Consider the following 19383-nt stretch of genomic DNA (forward strand, 5'->3'; position numbering starts at 1 on the left):
ATGTGGTGATTGTGGTCAATGACACAAAAAAAGGAAGAAAATGTCTAGATGTCATCTCAGTAATTTATTGAAACAGAAGCTCAATGAAATTGAATTGAACATTTTGATTTTATTTTAGTCTAGTAAAAATAAATGTAGTAATTTACAAAATTTCATTTCTCACTTATAAATAAACATTTCAACTTTAGCTCACCTGGCCCATAGGGCCAAGTGAGCTTTTCTCATCACGCATCTCTGTCGTCTGTTGTCGTTAACTTGAAATTTCTCCTCTGAAACTACTGGGCCAAATTTAACCAAACTTGTCCACAATCATCATTAGGGTATCTAGTTTAAAAAATGTGTCTGGTGACCCGTCAAACCAACCAAGACAGCTGCCATGGCTAAAAATAGAACACAGGGGGTAAAATGTAGATTTTGGCTTATATCTATGAAACCAAAGTAGTTAGAGCAAATCTGACGTTGGTAAAATGGTTTATCAGGTCAAGATCTACCTGCCCTGAAATTTGCAGATGAATCAGACAACCCGTTGTTGGGTTGCTGCCCCTGAATATTATTATAGATAGAGATAAACTGTAAACAGCAATAATGAACAGCAAAGTAAGACCTAAAAGTAAGTCAGCATGCCCAAGATGGTCAGTTGACCCCTAAGGAGTTATTGCCCTTTATAGTCAATTTTTAACAATTTTCATAAATTTTTTGTAAATATTTCCAAATATTTTCCACTAACTACTGGGCCAAGTTCATTATAGATAGAGATAATTGTAAGCAGCAATACTGTTCAGTAAAGTAAGATGTACAAACACATTGCCATCACCAGAACACAATTTTGTAATGAATCCATCTGTGTCCTTTGTTTAATATGCATATATACCAAGGTGAGCGACACAGGCTCTGTAGAGCCTCTAGTTTTTCTTCCTTATCTTTTCATTTTTGTGGTTCAGTGACAGTACTTTTTTATTGGTATACAGAATCATTGCAAAGCCTTGACCTTGACAGTTTATTTGACCTTGACCACATTTCTTGAATCAAATACGCTTGGTCCATTTTTCTGACACAATAAGCAATTATCCAATTAAATTTGATTTATATGAAATGATTATAAAGAGTACATGTATTATTTAAAAGATTCATCTCACTTAGCTTTATTTCATTGTTTATTGGTAAACATTAATTTTTGATGGCTGGATCTACTTCTCAGGATACTGTAACAGATATTGGTCAAGTATAATTGTTGTATGGAATGATTGTAAGGTTCACATGTCTGTTAGGTTTAGAAGTTCGTCTGACCCTGACCTCATTTTCATGTTGTATTGGTCAATGTTTAGTTTTTGGTGGATTAGTCTAAACTCTTATTTCTCATATAGGTATTTGGTGTATGGAATTATTGTAAGTTATACATGTCTGTCTGGCAGAGTTGATAATGAAAACATCTTGATTAATCCTGATCACAATTTCTATTTCAAGCAGAACTCTTGTCATATTGAAATTTGTATGCATGTCTGATACTTTGTTCAGAAAATCTCATTGCTTTATGGTATCTTAGAGACGTAATCTCATCCTGCACAGGAGTAACAATAGTACACAATTTTAGATTTTTGGGATTTGATTTATAATTTGATTTTTACTTACTACAGAGTTGCAGACAATGGTACCTTATTATCATGATTAACTTATAATGGTACCCAAGTATATATTTTCTGATTTATTAAAAAATCATCAGTAATATTTCAAATCCAATTTAATTAATAAGCCTTAAAACATTACTATTTGCTAAATGATAATGAGACGTTGGTTAGATTTATCAAAATTATCCAAATACAGTTAGAAGATACATACTATCTTTTTACTTTATTTCAGATGACCTACTTTTAAACAAATTATCATCCTAAAGCCTTAACTTTATTTTTAATTGGCAGCCTTTCAAAAATGCATTTGCAGTTGACTAATTGAAATAGAAAATGTACAATGCTGATTCTTCTATAATGTTTAAATTAAAATATTCTTATGAAAGCATTGTGAATGAATTGACTACCATTTGAAAATAATGATTTTTCTAAGCTTTAAATTCCTCTGGCAAATAGTTTGATATTGAAAAAATATTGGAATAAAGAATATTTGATGGTTTAGAATTACATGATACCCTGGGACATTTGACTTGTAATAAATTTTATCACCCTACTGTCTGTTTAATAGTATAATCTGAACCTTAACATTAAAATGACATATAGACAAATTGATGGTACAATGATTGCAGAATAATTCAACTTCAGGCCTACAAACTATTACTGAACGGAAAAGTGTTAGACTAGATTTCATGAATTATACCACTCCAGGTCTTGATAAACAGTAGAAAATTGTTGGACAAGTTTTCATTGTTATGATTGAATTTCCAATTACGGTATCTTATTTCAAGGAATAAATCAATTGATTTATGAGTCGTGTTTTGTAAATCATTTAAGATTGTCCATAGGAAATATTGGTGGTTACTGATTTGATAAATGCTTCTTAGTACGATGATTAAATCAGTGGCGTTGCTGATTTGTTGACAAGAGTTATACAGATCTCAAGGGGCTAGCTACTCGCTTGTAATTAATTGATTTCTGTAAACAACTTTTAATTTTTGTCACATAACAGGCAGGGTCATTAGTAATACAGGAAGTTAGCTACTGTTAATAAATGCTGTGTCAAAAAAAAAATCTCAAAGAAAATTTGCTTCACTTAAGTCATTGATGTATTTCAAATGGTTGTTAGTTTATTTTTTGGTAAAGATTGCAAGAAATGCAATTAAAACCCTATGAAACTGACTTGATATCTAAATCTTTCAAGGTCTATCACTACTTAAGGGATACCCAACATATAGTGCATTATCATAACATTCTAAACATCCTATCCATGAACATTTCCAGAAATTTATCAATGAAATAGATGCACAGATATTCAAGTTACAAAATGATGTTATACTTGTTAACAAAATTACATAACTCATTCAAGGTGCAGGAACCTAATATATATTCTAAAAATATCAATGATATCCTAATTGAAGTCATCTTCCTTTGTTTGAGAGTGGTAGTTAATCAGTGACAGACGCAACGTCAGATATTGCTACCATTTAGTGTAACAGAAAAACGACGATGAATTGGAAACGCGCACTATTTAATTTTTCCTGCTTTCTTTGTTGGGTAAATGCAAAGCATAACACACGAGTAGAAATGCTGTGAGATTCTGATCCAATATAATTTTATAATTTACACAGGATATTAAATTTATCTGCTAGTAATTATGTGGGTTTATATTGCGGAATGTTGTTGCAATATATTTTCAACCCGAGTATGATTTTATTCAAGCAGTGGTACAAGAGACAATACAATGGCTTTTAGTTTTCTTACTTTTTGATCGTCTTATAGAGTTGGGACTTTTTGTTATATGTGCATCATTTCATTTTGTTGAAAGCAGGACATTTATATTAAGTGGAGGAAGGAACCGCAAATGTAGTTCATGCCGTCCATAGTATATTACTCTTGCAACCTTGCAAGACATTTTCATTAATCCGTATTTTTTATAGATAACCCTGTAATCTTAATACAATTTGATGTACCAACTTCAACTTTCAAAGTACTCTTTATTGGTATAGTTATCAAAGCCGAAAAATAATCTTCATGAATTCAAATCTCTGTTTTTTGGCCGTAAAAGTTTTGTGAAAGCATGAAAGTTTAACTCGGACATTGCAAATCTATTGTTTTGAATTAAATATGCAGCTCAATTTATTTATCTATTTGAATTTTTGGAGCTTACACTTAGTACAATACGATCATGCTCAAAATTTAATACACCATCTGTCAAAATTTTATTTTTTTAACTGAAATGTTTCAAGTTTCCAAATTAAATTTTCGCTGGGACATTTCCGTACATCATATTCTTTTCAAAATATCTATGCAAATTTAAATGAAGACAGACATGTAAACCAATACTTAAATATATCGGGTCATAGAATGTTCAAGCAAAATTTTGAAGAGTTGCATGAACATTTAGCGAATTGTTCGAGTTTTATGTTTCTAGTTTGTTACATGGGACAACACTAAGTAAACGTTTTTTATGATAATCTGTGTCTCCTGAAGCCTATAAATATTATATTTTTATTCTTTCTCTATCATAATGTAAAAATTTAAGAATCAATCTTTATTTTCATGTATAATTTGAAATATTTATTTCAGCATTTCTACGAAAATTTCCCCGTCAAATATTTACTTAACGCTATTTTTCGTGGTATAAGCAATATCTAACATTTGCGTCTACAACCAATGCCTTATACAATACAATGTTTACTTTTACTTCCCACTGAAAAGTTAAAGCAATCTTTACCCCTCAGTGCTTACCAGCTTTTTGATTTTTGTTGCTAACTTGCAGAGTTGTGTGACAGGACAAGTTTACTACCAGTGTACCTGAACAACTTTACAACCAGATAATTGATAAGTTGAATTTATTGACCAATTTTGTAAACTTTGTACAATTTTAAAAAGAGATATATTGTATAGATACCTGTCTATTAATGAATGCTCCCCTCAGGATGGCTTTAGATACCTGTTCATTAAAAATTTCACCCTTCCTATTGCTTTAGATACTTTTCTCTTATTAAACGTATGTTCCTCTCCAGATGGCTTTTGGTTCATTAAGAGATTAGGGTGCTGTCTCATTGATGTAAAGGACCTCAGTGGCCGAGTAGTCTTAAGTAGTTACTAACACTGAGGTTGTGAGTTTCGAACCCTGCTCATGCAGGTGCACTCGACTCCCAATCTTAATTGACTAGGATTGTCATTTTTCCTATCAAAGGTCAGTGGTTTTCTCCAAGCACTCCAGCTTCCTCCACAAATAAAAACTGAATGCCACGAAAAAATTTAAATGTGGTGCTTAAAAGTGGTGCTTTAAAGTGGTGTTAAACACCAAAAATCAAATCAAATGTTTAAGAAAATTATTCCAAGGTCTCATTGACATGAACCCTGGGTCTCCTTTATTCATAAACACCACCAGATTATAGAATTATTGTTCAATAAGAACTGAAGTATCTTGCTGCATCATCTGGTAATGAACTGTAATGGTGTTTAATTATATATTATAGGTGTTGTCATTGGTTCCTGAGAGAGAAACTAATTACATTCACACTTTATAAATTTATACTAATTTGCCAATATGTGTGATGTAAGTCGAGGGATTATGACAATTGTAAATGTTATTTGTTTGAAGTGTTGATTAATTTGTCTGTAGCCTCAAGCATCCCAAGTCTCTAAGTATTATGTACGATCTGATAGACTCTTAAACGGCTAAAGTAAGTGGTTATAAGAAAGGAAGTGAGACTAGAAAAGTCTGTTTCTATTTCTAATGTGTAATCAAAAGGAACAATAACATATATATACATCTCAGATTCTTTTCACAAAAACAACTTGTCATGAACAGTTCAGTATAATTTGTGATATTTTTTTTTGTTATAATATATTTTGTGAAAAGAGAAATGTATGTAAGAGCGGTCAAATTTATTCAATACAAAAGTTCTCTACTATTTAAGATGATTTTTTTCTAAGATAGAAAGTATTTTTTTCTCTTTTTAGATGAGAAGGAACTCCTTTTAGTAATGCATTACCATTGCTGTAATTTATTTTACTGTGGATTCTTTATTATTTGTTGGATACCAATTTTCGTGGGTTTCGTGGATACAGGTAAACCACAAAATCAAATGTTAAACGAATTACAAATTCATATAGGCTTTGTCAATTACAGAGATTGCTAAACCAGTTTACTGAATACTTATATAACACAATGGCCAGTTTTCTAAGGATATATAATTAAGAGCTTCCAGAAACTTGATATTAGGCCACAATTGTACATACCCTTTGATGCATTTTAACATACATCTCTAAACAACATTCTTACACATAACGATCATGTTGACAATTTCATTACATCTTTCTCAGAATTTAAAAATCTAGAGCACCCTGTAATTTGGTATCAACATTTATGTGGGTATGTTTTATTGTGCAAAGAATTTTCTTTTCCATTGCAATTCAATTTGTGGTTTACTGATGATTTTAATCAGAAGACGTATCATTGGTTAATATTAAATGACTACAGTAGGTTTTACACTATCATTGGTTAATATTAAATGACTACAGTAGGTTTTAATATTAAATGACTACAGTAGGTTTTACACTATCATTGGTTAATATTAAATGACTACAGTAGGTTTTACACTATCATTGGTTAATATTAAATGACTACAGTAGGTTTTACACTATCATTGGTTAATATTAAATGACTACAGTAGGTTTTACACTATCATTGGTTAATATTAAATAACTACAGTAGGTTTTACACTATCATTGGTTAATATTAAATGACTACAGTAGGTTTTACACTATCATTGGTTAATATTAAATGACTACAGTAGGTTTTACACTATCATTGGTTAATATTAAATGACTACAGTAGGTTTTACACTATCATTGGTTAATATTAAATGACTACAGTAGGTTTTACACTATCATTGGTTAATATTAAATGACTACAGTAGGTTTTACACTATCATTGGTTAATATTAAATGACTACAGGTTTTACACTATCATTGGTTAATATTAAATGACTACAGTAGGTTTTACACTATCATTGGTTAATATTAAATGACTACAGTAGGTTTTACACTATCATTGGTTAATATTAAATGACTACAGTAGATTTTACACTATCATTGGTTAATATTAAATGACTACAGTAGGTTTTACACTATCATTGGTTAATATTAAATGACCACAGTAGGTTTTACACTATCATTGGTTAATATTAAATGACTACAGTAGGTTTTACACTATCATTGGTTAATATTAAATGACTACAGTAGGTTTAACACTATCATTGGTTAATATTAAATGACTACAGTAGGTTTTACACTATCATTGGTTAATATTATATGACTACAGTAGGTTTTACACTATCATTGGTTAATATTAAATGACTACAGTAGGTTTTACACTATCATTGGTTAATATTAAATGACTACAGGTTTTACACTATCATTGGTTAATATTAAATGACTACAGTAGGTTTTACACTATCATTGGTTAATATTAAATGACTACAGTAGGTTTTACACTATCATTGGTTAATATTAAATGACTACAGTAGGTTTTACACTATCATTGGTTAATATTAAATGACTACAGGTTTTACACTATCATTGGTTAATATTAAATGACTACAGTAGGTTTTACACTATCATTGGTTAATATTAAATGACTACAGTAGGTTTTACACTATCATTGGTTAATATTATATGACTACAGTAGGTTTTACACTATCATTGGTTAATATTAAATGACTACAGTAGGTTTTACACTATCATTGGTTAATATTAAATGACTACAGGTTTTACACTATCATTGGTTAATATTAAATGACTACAGTAGGTTTTACACTATCATTGGTTAATATTAAATGACTACAGTAGGTTTTACACTATCATTGGTTAATATTAAATGACTACAGTAGGTTTTAATATTAAATGACTACAGTAGGTTTTACACTATCATTGGTTAATATTAAATGACTACAGTAGGTTTTACACTTGCTTTTTGTTTGTTATTTTGTTTATTTATTGTTTTTTTGGGGGGAAGGGATAATAAATTAAATAAAAAACTGCCATTTGTTATACCAGGTTATTGTGTTATTGGAATTTCCTTGCTTTATTGAACAAAAAATCGACCTTTAAAGAACAATTGAATGATATTCACATACATGTTTCTTAAATTGATTGGACCAACTACAGGCACTTCCAAAAAGAATGTAAGCGGCAAATCAGAAAAGCTGAGTATAACTACATTAATACCACAATCCTAGAAGGGCTAGAAAACAACAACTCAAAACCATTTTGGAAATATGTAAAATCAAGAAAACAGGACAACATAGGAATAGCACCCCTTAAAAGCAACGGCCACCTAATCAATGACAGCAAAGGGAAAGCAGAATTACTGATCAATCAATTCAGCTCAGTATTTACAAGAAATAAAGACAAAACTCTGCCAACAACATCAAAGCGCATAAAAAGGACAATACCTCCTTTATACATAAATACAGATGGAGTCGAAAGCTGCTGAAAAAACTGAATGCATCCAAGGCATCAGGACCAGACGGCTTACCAAACCGTATATTGAAAGAATGCTCAAAACAACTAGCACCTGGACTTACAATGATATTCCCAAAATCCATCAACACTGGTACATTACCAAGAGACTGGCTAAATGCAAACATATCAAGTGTCTTCAAAAAGGGAGACAAACATGCACCAGAAAACTACAGACCAGTATCCTTAACATCTGTACCATGCAAGCTACTGGAACATATAATCTGTAGACATATACTTAAACATCTAGAGAAGCACAGAGTACTTACATCACTAAACCATGGCTTCAGGTCAGGCTATTCCTGTGAAACCCAACTGCTAGTCACACTACACGACTTCATGAAAGCCTTCGACGCAGGAAAACAAATTGATGTAGCTATATTGGACTTCTCCAAAGCGTTTGACACTGTGCCACACAACAAACTACTGCACAAAATGAACGAATACGGTATAAGAGGACCACTTAACAAATGGTTGGAGATGTTCCTAACCCAAAGGAAAATGAAAGCTGTCGTAGATGGGGAGGAATCAGAAGAAGCTTCAGTTGACTCCGGTGTACCACAAGGTACAGTACTAGGACCCCTTCTCTTCCTCTTCTAAACGACCTTCCAGATTCAGTACAATCATCTGTCAGACTTTTCGCAGATGACTGCCTCCTGTACAGGAACATAAATAGTCAACATGACCACACACTCCTACTACGAGACCTCCAAAACCTAGAAGTATGGGCCACTAACTGGGGCATGCACTTCAATGCAAAGAAGTGCTATATACTTAGCATTAAGAATAAAAGCCAGAAGATGTACAGCCTAGACGGACATGTACTACAACAAGTCCAACACAACCCATATCTAGGCTAACAAATATCAGAAGACCTAAAATGGACCACGCACATCTCAAATGTTGCCAAGAAAGCCAATTCGACACTCGGCTTTCTAAGAAGAAATCTACGCTTCTGCCCAAAAGATTGCAAAAAGACCGCATATATATCATTAGTATGATCAACTATGGAATATGGTGCCATAATATGGGACCCATATACACAACATGATATAAATCAATTGGAAAGAATACAACGCAGAGCAGCTAGATTCATCACAGGCGACTATAGGTCTAGAGAAGAGGGGTCGGTCACCAAAATGCTAGCCGAGTTAGAACTAGACAACCTACAAACAAGAAGAACAAGTCAAGGGCTAGTATTTCTGTACAAAGTGGTTGAGGGGTTGGTCCCAGCTATTAATCCCGACGATTTTCTTGTTAAAAGTAAACCTAAGAGGAAAATCAAACCCAAAACATTTGACAATTTTGTATGTGCCAATATAGTGACAAATTCAGTGAAGAACAATTCTAAGGCACTAGATACTATTCCAAGCAACACCGATCCATATAAGAACTCTTTCTTCGTCAAGAGTGTACTACATTGGAACCAACTAGAGGATCGTATTGTATGCACAGATACAGTTGAGAGCTTCAAGGCTGCTCTCCAACACCGCCAATAGGTGTCTCTCTCTCCCGTTGAGTAAAAGCCAGAATTGGTATCTTCAACGTATACATACAGATACAGATACAGATACAGATTGATTGGAGTTACCTCTCTTTGAATATGCTGTCTTTCTCCTGTCCAGTTACTGATCAGTGAACTTAGTATGTAAATAATCTTAGCATCAGAAGTTATGTAATATAAAGCATTGATATTTTTGATTTCCACAGTAGTTTTAATCCTTACAGTGCAGGGGCCATAATGTTAAGGCCCGCTACCCAAAATGCAGTATTTGGCTCAAATAGCTGGCTCTCTTTATACTTTTTGAGGTCAACTGTATGATAAGTATTTCATGATGCATGTCAGTCTAATTCTATTTATTGTCATGTTTCACATGTTTAAGTGTGAGCCCTAATACAAACTTCATCAATTGAAATCAAATTATAATCATTTTACTGGAGAGGTAGGCTACCCTTCAGTATTTGAAAGGGGTTTGAAAGCTGTCAAGTAGCAAATATTTCATACATATTCATGTCAACGTTAGTGTGTGGGATAGATTGAAAGTGGTTTGATAATGGTCCAGCAGCAAATATTTCAGATATATTTCTATCAGGACTAGGTGTAGAATTGATTATTTGTTGTAGGCAAATATTTCAGTCATATTTCAGTCAAGGTTAGGTGTAGGAATGAATGAAAGTTGTTTGATTAAAGGTCATAATCAAATGGTTAGCTGTAGGATAGAATGAAAGTGGTTTAATAGCTGTCCAGTAGCAAATATTTCATACATGTTCATATGAGGGTAAAGGTTTAGGATAAAATGAAAGTGGTTTGATATCTGGCCAGTAGCAAGTATATAAGGCATATTCATAGCAAGGATATATGTTCAATTGGTAGATTGTTGTTTGAGTGTCCTGAGGCAAAATATTTCATATAAGAATAAGTAGGCAAGGTATTATTACCAAAGATACACCACATTTCAAATAAAGTAAATGTAAGCAAATATAGGCAACCATATGGCCAGCAACAATGTAAAAAACCAATATTGTATAGTCGGCTATTAAAGGGCCTGACATGAAAATATGAGCAACAGTTCAAACAAGAAAACTAATGGCCTTATTTATAACCAATTTTTTTCCACGAAAAAACCACAAATAACAGACTTGAAACCAACAACAACCACTGAACTACAGGCTGGAACTTAGTGAAACATGATTGTGAGCGCTCAACCTTCCCCCTAACTTGGGACAGTGATGTACAAGCACAACATAAGATCTAACTGTAGAAATCAATTGCAATTATCTTAATTCAAAAGATTGTTACAAGAAGATAAAGAATAACAAAACAACTCCTGATAAATTAAAACAAGGGGAAGTCTATACAAAATAATACAATCAAAATGTTATCAACCAACAGAATGAGTGAAAAAACAACTGTCAAATTCCTGACAAGGTTAAACCTGGTTTCATAGCTAGTTAAACCTCCCACATGTGTGACAGTTGTTGATAGTTTCGTTATTGATCTTTATTTTGACATATCAGGCGTTCTAGATGAAGTCAGGTGTAGGAAGGATTGAATGTTATTTGCTTACCGTATATATTCAAGTGTAGTTAAAATATTAAATTAAAGTTGCATGTTGACCTGTACTAGTCATCATCGCAAATTTATTTTTAAGTCACTAGTTATTCACTTTTGAAAGATAAATGTGCAAGCTATTTACAAAAAAATATGCTAGAGTTATCTTTCTTATGTCATATTGAGACTTGAAATACTTTATAATTTGATCTGATCTCGGTCTATTATATTTTGAAATTGGGGATTTAAAAACAATTTCCAAATATTTTACATAAAAAGCTTGATATCTTCTGTGTTATTTATATGTTTGATTAATAATTAGTTTTTTGATATGATAATTGAATGATTTTCAGATCTGTCAATGAAATTGTAATAAAAGTAGAAGATGTCCAAAATAAACATTTCAAACTAAATTTAGATTTTAGAGTAATGATTCTGTCAGCTTCTTAATTAAGTCACTTTTTATTAATAAGATGAAGAAACTCATTTTCAAAAAATGAGACATGTATTTATCCAATGTAATATGTTTGGTTGAGTAATTTGATGGGGATAGTTTATGTCTTTGATTATCTATTATTCTGTCATTCTATGTTATAGTGTTGTCATTACAGTGACTGACGTTTAGATAGGGATCAGGATTTAAATGCCTGCCAGTTTCCTACAGATACAAATTAAAGCGAATAAAATTTTGACCAAAAATCAATGTAGAAATTTTATGTGGAGCCATTTTAAGGTTTTGTACCGAGGTCGTTTTAACTATCCTTCCTCATTTGCATATATCTAAATAACAGCAAGTCTGATATCTCTCTAGTGTCCTGGTCTTGGATGTCATTTGAAAGGAACAGTTTAAAACACATGATTAGTTTAGGTATAATGTTATTGAATCAAATCAACATGACAGATACTTGTCTCCCAACTGTAGTAGAACATTTCTCAAATGTTATTGATCAAGTAAATTGAATCAGTCCACTGCATTGAATTAAGTCTACAAGAAATGCCAACAATTTATTGATGATTTCACCCTGTCTATTTTACAAATTAACACCACAAAAACATTTACAACTTGGTTTTACTTGCTACATTGCCAAAATTCAATTTACTATTTAAAGAGGCCATGATCCAAGGGAGATTATCTATGAATTTTATTGTACAATTGCAAGAGAAGACTGCATATTATTTCCTTATCTGTCACAATATTATCATCTAAATCTCTTATATCAGGCAGAATATTACCCAAGGGTATAATAATGGGTAAAGGTTAATACTGTATAGATATGGAACATATGATCTGATTGTCATAAAATATCCAACTGATTCTTAATTTAACCTTATTTTTCAGCTTTTTCTGCTTTACTATTTACATGGTTGAAACTATTACAAGATGCAAAAATACACAGAAAAATCTGAAAAAAATGATGAGCCATGTTATAGCATTTGTGAATCGTGATGTACTTGATTTGATTCGACTTATATAAAAAATGTAGGTTAGATGATTGTTGTTTGCTTTAAGTCCAGTGGGAAATATTCCATGCATTTTAAGCATGTGCCATTTTAAAATGTGATGCAATAGGCATTATAATGGGAAATATATAATCAAAACTTTATGATTCAACTATGTTTTGCTTTGAAATTCTCTGAATATATCTGTAATTAATGAGTTGAATAGAGAAACTATAATTGACTTTGTTATAATTAAGTTTTCTAAATACTTCTGGTCTTGTACCATCACCTCAGCATGGTGTAAGGGACATAAAATTATCTGGCATTCATCCATGTGTCTAAAATGATTTCATCAGCAATGTCTCAGAAAAGTTTAAAAAAACTTAGCGCTGATCAACTATTTTAAAAGACATTATGCTCCTTAAGCCCTTGGATAGGGAATTATTAGGGAATTTGAATTGCTTGTTCTCTCAAACCTTCATATTGTTAAGGATTTTTCTAAAACTTATATCAAAGATTTATATCAGTATTGTCTTTAAATGAATTTTGATAATCATTCTTATCAATAATTTTACTGGAATTAAGGGGGTTCCCAACACCTTCACTTAAATTAATTTGGCTTGTTTAATTTTCATAAAATTTTGACAAAGTATTTACTTTGACCCTTTGAAAAAAATATAAAAGTTTCAAAACATTCGAACCAACTGTTTTATCAGAAAAATTACACTGGTTATATAGCAGTTTGACAAAGACTTATTTTGATCATTTTTAATCAACACAACGTAATTAAAACGTTTAGCTGATTTTACAGAGTTATCTCCCTGTAGTGTTAGGTACCACCTTAAGTCTCTTGGAAATGTAAAAATGGAAAATTCCATGTGTATGCTCTCATTCCGACAATATCTTCTTTTTTTTTATGCCCCACCTACGATAGTAGAGGGGCATTATGTTTTCTGGTCTGTGCGTCCGTTCGTCCGTCCGTTCGTCCGTCCGTTCGTCTGTCCGTTCGTTCGTCCGTCCGTCTGTCCCGCTTCAGGTTAAAGTTTTTGGTCAAGGTAGTTTTTGATGAAGCTGAAGTCCAATCAACTTCAAACTTAGTATACATGTTCCTTATGATATGATCTTTCTAATTTTACAGCCAAATTAAACTTTTGACCCCAATTTCATGGTCCACTGAACATAGAAAATGAAAGTGTGAGTTTCAGGTTAACCTTTTTGGTCAAGGTAGTTTCTGATGAAGCTGAAGTCCAATCAACTTGAAACTTAGTACACATGTTCCTTATGATATGATCTTTCTAATTTTACAGTCAAGTTAAATTGTTGACCCCAATTTCACAGTCCACTGAACATAGAAAATGAAAGTGTGAGTTTCAGGTTAAAGTTTTTGGTCAAGGTAGTTTTTGATGAAGTTGAAGTCCAATCAACTTGAAACTTAGTACACATGTTCCCTATGGTGTGATCTTTCTAATTTAATGCCAAATTAGATTTTTTACCCAATTTCACGGTCCATTGAACATGTATAAAAATAGTGCGAGTGGGGCAACCGTGTACTTTGGACACATTCTTGTTTCTTTTTTTTTATCAAATTCAATAAAAGATTATATCAAATGTATGTTTGACCAAGTTGGAAGAGTTCCAAAATCTGCGCTTATAAACTTTGATTACAAGTTCCTTGAAATGTATATTATATTGAAATTGGAACTGTAAGCACTATCATGCTTACATTAATGAAGTTTGGAGTTATTGCCCTTGGGCAGATAAAATATGTGCATCCCAGGGTACATTTGAATGCTGTATTTTTATTTTTTTATTAATGATTTGCAAACACTCTTATAATATACCAACCTAAACTTCATGAAATGATTTAGGTGAAAGGCAAACAATTATTATACAACTACTTAAAGTAATTGCTTGTTCAGGGGATTTTTGAATAGATGCCATTGATTATTCCATAATCTTTTCCCATCAAAACGACAACATCTACAGATTGAGAAGGAAAAATTACTATTGAAGATAATTACAGACACTTATATGCTATTGATATGAAATACTTTTACTTTTGTTCGAGTAGAGTTTTTGCTCATGTTTTTGTCTGTAAAGAAATTTTCTTAAAAAATAATACTTTCCCAAGGAAACTGACAATATTTGACTTTTTTTCAAATGGATTAATGATTATTCAATTCAAGTGCTTGAGTATGATAAAAACATAAAAAAAAAAAAAGAGTTCTAAAAAATGTTCTTTTAATTCGCACCACTAAATCAAGTTTGACATCTGCTGAGATTCATTTTACTTGTGTATTGATATATGTTTTATTTTGACCTTGACCTCATTTCATTGTTCATTGATCAACATTAAGATTTGTGATTACATCAGATTATATATTACTATAAGTTATAGATCAACATCATTTGATGTATAGAAAGATTGCTGAAGGAGATTGGAGTAAATGACAAAAGCCAATGTCCACCTGACCTTGACATCACTTTCATTGGTCATCCATTATGTTAAAAGTTTTTGTAATGACATTGGTCTCAACAAAAGATTTAAACATAAGCAGTAAAGCAGGCTAGAAGTTTTAGTGTGTGTACTCTTGTTATACCAGCCCGTTTTTAAGCATCCCTATATAGTAATTAAGGAGGGGGGGGGGGGAGGTTGTCCATATGTTCCTATAACTGTGTCCAAAGATCTGGCATACCAACCAACATGGCTAGAAAAAAATAACATAGGAGGTAAAATGCAAGTTTTGGCTATCATCTTGAATATCATTGTAAACACAGAACATCTGACAACAGCAAAACTGTTCAAATTGTTTTGATCTACCTACCTGTTAAAGGAGCTATTGCCCTTATTATTCTTTTTAAAGGAGTTATTGCCCTTATAATTCTTTTTAAAGGAGTTATTGTCCTCATAATTCTTTTGAAAGGAATTATTGCCCTTATAATTCTTATTAAAGGAGTTACTGCCCTTAAATGATCAGCTATACAAGATCAACAAAATAAAGTTTTTAGCCATGAATATATCATAGACTACAATGTTAGAGAGTGTCTATTGTTGAAGATGCACTTACAACTAGGTGAGTAAACCAGGCTTATTAGAGTTTTCAGTCTTATCCACTAATGCTCATGAAACCAGTTGACAAAATTGAGGAAAGTTTCACTGAATCCTACTTACATGAAGTAGTTATACATCTAATTTAATTATTTGTCCAAATACTTTTTTTGGGGGGGGTTACTTTGACATGACATGGACTTTGTCCTATTCATGCATTCTCTACATTACCCATTTGTTTCCTCTTCTCCCACAGGTTATCTTATATATATAATATCTTCTCCCACAACACAGGTTATCTTATATATATAATATCTTCTCCCACAACACAGGTTATCTTATATATATAATATCTTCTCCCACAACACAGGTTATCTTATATATATAATATCAGTTTGTCTCACTTCTCCCACAAAACAGGTTATCTTATATATATAATATCAGTTTGTCTCACTTCTCCCACAACACAGGTTATCTTATATATATATAATATCAGTTTGCCTCACTTCTCCCACAAAACAGGTTATCTTATATATATAATATCAGTTTGCCTCACTTCTCCCACAACACAGGTTATCTTATATATATAATATCAGTTTGCCTCACTTTTCCTGTACTGCCTTAATCAATTGATTAAATATTTAGTATATAATCATGTTGATTTTGTGTTATTAACCCTCTTGGGGGCTACTTTTGTGAATAAAATAACTCTTCTTTAATCATATCATAAGAAGTTACATATTGACTTGGGACCTTTGAACAGTCTGATCAATACACTTAAACATTGCTTCAAAATATCAACAGTTAAAACACTTGATTCTTCAAGCTATGGGTTAGACTTGTAATCCAATTATTTATGTAATTGAAAATCTCAACTACATCGGCAATCAGTAATAGAGAAAAAAGTGACATAAAAAGGTATAAAAATAGAAGCAAAAGACATAACTGCTTCAGCTACATGGTTATATTCAATTGGTTTCTACACACAATAGACCCAATAATATCAGCAACAACTCTTTGATCCCAATTTTGAAAAGAAAACTCACCAGACCTGACTGATAATCAAATGTTTGTCCCATTTTAGTGTCAACTCATCTCATATTTGGTAGTATATAATATTGTATTTCAAATACCCTCAGTATGCTTAGTTAACCTGTGAAAAGTATGCTACCACCTATATTTAATCTGTGAAATGTCTCACACATGATATGCTACCACCTATATTTAACCTTGGAAATGTCTCACACATGATATGCTACCACCTATATTTAACCTGGGAAATGTCTCACACATGTATGCTACCACCTATATTTAACCTTGGAAATGTCTTACACATGATATGCTACCACCTATATTTAACCTTGGAAATGTCTCACACATGATATGCTACCACCTATATTTAACCTTGGAAATGTCTCACACATGATATACTACCACCTATATTTAACCTTGGAAATGTCTTACACATGATATGCTACCACCTATATTTAACCTTGGAAATGTCTTACACATGATATGCTACCACCTATATTTAACCTTGGAAATGTCTCACACATGATATACTACCACCTATATTTAACCTTGGAAATGTCTCACACATAATATGCTACCAACAATATTTAAGGTAACTGTTATTTGGAGGGGCAGTTTTTACCTTGTAAGCTTCATCCAGTCTCTTTAGGACTTAAATAAAAAATATGCATAGTGCATTACAGGGTAAAGTTAATCATTAAATCAAATACTAATGGATTTAAAGTAAGTATCATAGATCAGGCAATTCTTCCATAAAAAGGAGATAAAGTGAGTCGTATTGGAAAGTAGACTTAAGTTTACTGATGTATTAAGCTATAGTACTTCAGAGATATCCTGATAATATCTGTCTGCCATATACCTTACATTCAATCTGTATTATATTCATTAGGGTAATATAATATGGAAATTGAAGCAAATAGTGAAAACTAAAGACATATATTCTGTCAATAAAGTTGGGGATCAGCTAATGTTTATCCTAATGCTAAATATATAGCCTCTTTGTAGCAGAAAGATAAACCTAAAGTAATCGCAGAACTTCACAGATAGAAATTCTATGGTTATTAATGGTTGTTTTATGTCAGAAAATGTCAGCCCTAGAAAATATTATCACGCTAAAAACAGATTGTTGACAATTGGTCAATGCTTGATTATAGAAATAGATCATTAGTTTTCTGTATTTTTGATGTGTAGCTATTGATGTTCCTTTTTAGTGGCGAGAAATTAAATCTAAAAGTTGACTTGATGATATGAGGTTATTGATGTAATTTTATAGATGTTTGCCATTAATTCTCAATGTCTGTCATTATTAAGTATTTTTAGGATATTTCGCTTTTATTGACATTATATTTTGATGTCACAGTTGGCCAACAAAACAATGTTAAGAACTAACTGCTTTTAGAATGTCATTATGATAGAAGTTTTTATATCCAAGTCATACCAGTTTTCCTTATATTAAAGTAGTTGTGCAGGATTTTTCGAAACATTACAACACTTTGTCAAACATCTAAGTGGTGTTGCCCATCAACTTATGACAGGTGTCATTTGACTCTTGTCAATAAACAGTGTATTCACTTCTATATCTCCTCCTAAATGTTCATCAGAATTCAATAAAACTTTCTCAGAAGTTATGCTGTTGTACACTTTCTATATTTGTTTATATCCAAATTCTTTTTTGAATTTCCCTGAACAATTTATGAACTTTGTCATAGTTCCTGGTATCTGTTTTTTGACTGTGACTCCTATTAAACCTCTTATTAGACTTAAGTGAAACTTTCCCGAATCTAAATTATGTAATGCCATAGTGTGCATGGTGCACCTCCTATTTTGTTATTTAGATGAATTATTTTTGGAGTTTCCCTTACCAAACCATAGTCTGCTGTTGCTTTTGGTTGGAGCAGGGTATCTCTTTTTGAAATTTTATTTTTAGAACCCAATGTTTAGTGTAAAATCTGTTTTTATACACTGCTTGAAAATTATGTTAAAGGCTTGAGATGTGTTGGCTGTAAATCTATTTTTAGAAGTTACTGTTAACACTTTCGCTCCTGAATTAATTTTTTTCGCGGGATTTTGTGGCCGAGGTTTAATTCCTCGAGCTGATTCCCCGACCGGGTTTTATTTTGCAAGGTGGTATCGAAAAAAACGTGACTGCGGAAATCGTCGAATTCGAGCAAACGACAGTAAATTGATCATTCATAAGACACGTGGGGAAAGAAAAGTTTGTTCTTCAAGGGGGGTTAATGTCATTTTGTTGATTGATTGCGATTTGAAGCCAAATTATTCTTCTTTCCTGTTGAAAATTTGCGTACGGATTTTTTTCCATTTCGGTACTGATTAAATGCGCTTTAATTACGTTTGAAGCAATTTTACTTCCAACAAATGTCATGCAACGTGATTTCAGTCGTATTACTTAAGTTCCTTATCCGTAAATGTATTCCAATCGATGTATTCCAGCCAAAAAATGCTTTAAGAAGTGTCTGTTGTTTACGAGAAAAATTGCGACCGCCATATTGTTTACATGGTTAATAAAGAGAGACAACTCCAACAAATCCAGGAACATTAATCCTACTTATAGGCAAGACTTTGGATTTGAAAACTAACAAAATCCGTGCAAAATTGCAAGCATAACTAAAACAAAAATATTTTATCAA

At 32.0% G+C, this 19383-nt stretch overlaps 1 protein-coding gene across 5 annotated transcripts in view; it reads left to right on the forward strand.

Annotated features, from left to right (window-relative positions):
* Window positions 1-19383, forward strand: part of LOC139502669 (3',5'-cyclic-AMP phosphodiesterase 4B-like) — a 255985-nt gene that overhangs the window by 54692 nt on the left and 181910 nt on the right. The window lies entirely within an intron of this gene.

Source organism: Mytilus edulis, chromosome 1 (genome assembly GCF_963676685.1).
Source record: "Mytilus edulis chromosome 1, xbMytEdul2.2, whole genome shotgun sequence".
Classification (NCBI taxonomy): domain Eukaryota; kingdom Metazoa; phylum Mollusca; class Bivalvia; order Mytilida; family Mytilidae; genus Mytilus; species Mytilus edulis.